Source organism: Branchiostoma floridae, chromosome 14 (assembly GCF_000003815.2).
Source record: "Branchiostoma floridae strain S238N-H82 chromosome 14, Bfl_VNyyK, whole genome shotgun sequence".
Classification (NCBI taxonomy): domain Eukaryota; kingdom Metazoa; phylum Chordata; class Leptocardii; order Amphioxiformes; family Branchiostomatidae; genus Branchiostoma; species Branchiostoma floridae.
This window is the reverse complement of record NC_049992.1, coordinates 20,639,220-20,640,936: the sequence shown is the minus strand read 5'-3', so window position 1 is coordinate 20,640,936 and position 1,717 is coordinate 20,639,220.

Sequence of the window (1,717 nt, the reverse complement as noted above, 5' to 3'; positions counted from 1 at the left end):
ATAGAATTCATCATTCAGTTCACCTTGGATCATTAGTTATGTGCCCAGCTATGAACAGTACTTCGACTGCTAAAGAAAAAAAGAGGAATTCCTGAGCCTTCATTAATCGAACTGTAACTTTTGTAAATTTTACAGTTGTCTTTTCATGTCATTATTTTGTGTTTTGGATGGGCATTGGAGTATGGTAAGGTGAAAGACGAAAGACGAACCTGACAGACCACACTACGCATAACAATAGCACCAGCTGAGCCCCGGTGCAAGTGTCAATTACTTATAATTGCTTCTCAATGAGGTGCTAAATAAGCTAAGTGATTAGGCTGTCAGATTGATTGGTTGGAGAACATGCCTCTGTAGGTAAGATTAATAGTACAAACTTTAAACCATTTTAAAGGACTATAGTAACCTTTCAGGAAACACGAAAATAACGTTAGATGATCGGCCATGTCCTTGTCTACTCTAAAAACAGCCAAAAATCTAGGAAAATGATTGCGTAGATTTTATATAAGCCAGAAAGGAAAGAACTACCCTAAAATATCCATCAATAATATAGACAAATAATGCTTTTTCAGGAGAAGGAAATATAGTATCATTATAATCACCCAGTTTCTGTCCAAAGGTAAGTATTAGCAGCTATACACAAAAAAACACAAGTATTGAACTTTCGGAATGGTTCTTTAAACTACATTTTCTACCCCCAAAAATGACTTTATTAATTTACTAAAACAAACAAATTAATACAATATATCAATACGAAAATTACTTAGACGCAATGATACACATCCAATCTAACTCTCCTGCAAATTTGAGTCAATTTGAAATGTGTATGGCTGACTTATACCCATTTTCACTCCGACCCCAAGTGATAGCTGTAACATGGCCTGGACCACCTTAGTTACATAGAGATTTATTTGAACCATATAATAAGCTCATGTCCACGAGAGATTTCGTACATTTTCTTAATGAATGCAGTTGAAAATGAAACACATTTTATCAGTTAGTGTTCCCACTATGAAACCGTAGGAAACACGCATCATTTCAAACACTTTCACCAAGCATTTAGTACCTAGGAGATCACCAAAAGACTATATTTCTACTAAAAGTACAAAATCCCACCATCATGAAGAACGTGGGGCAGTTCATTAACCACTGCCTTCAAAGAAGAAGTCAAACCCGACAATAGTATTCATTGTATCTTGATTAGACATTATTTTTGCAAGTATCACACCATCTACTTCTCTTAGTCCTTGTGCAATTGGACTTCGGGCATGATTTTGGAAATAAAGTAAAGGCAGTAAGTTCCTTGTATAATGTCCATTTTTAATGTTATTCCCGACTCGAACAAGAACGTATTGGATTACTATTTTCATGAATAAATGGGCGGAAGCTTAACGTAATAACATGCTGACATGTCACTATGCGGTCATTCCAGCGATTGCTGTATAAACAAGAAGGCCGAGGACTCTTGTCCAACTCATTATCATCCTAAAACGGCCGTAAATTGCAATTTGATTCCGGAGTTGATGAGTCGAGAAGTTTAAAACTCTACCTTGGAGACATTTTACCGGAAGAATGGGATTAACAATGCTGTTTGCAAAAATGTTGAATAATTTCTCCATCAGTTTGTGACAAGTGAAAAGTTTGTTTTGCTAACTCGCAACTCGACTAAAGGTGCGCACAACACACATACACACACACACACACACACACACACACACAC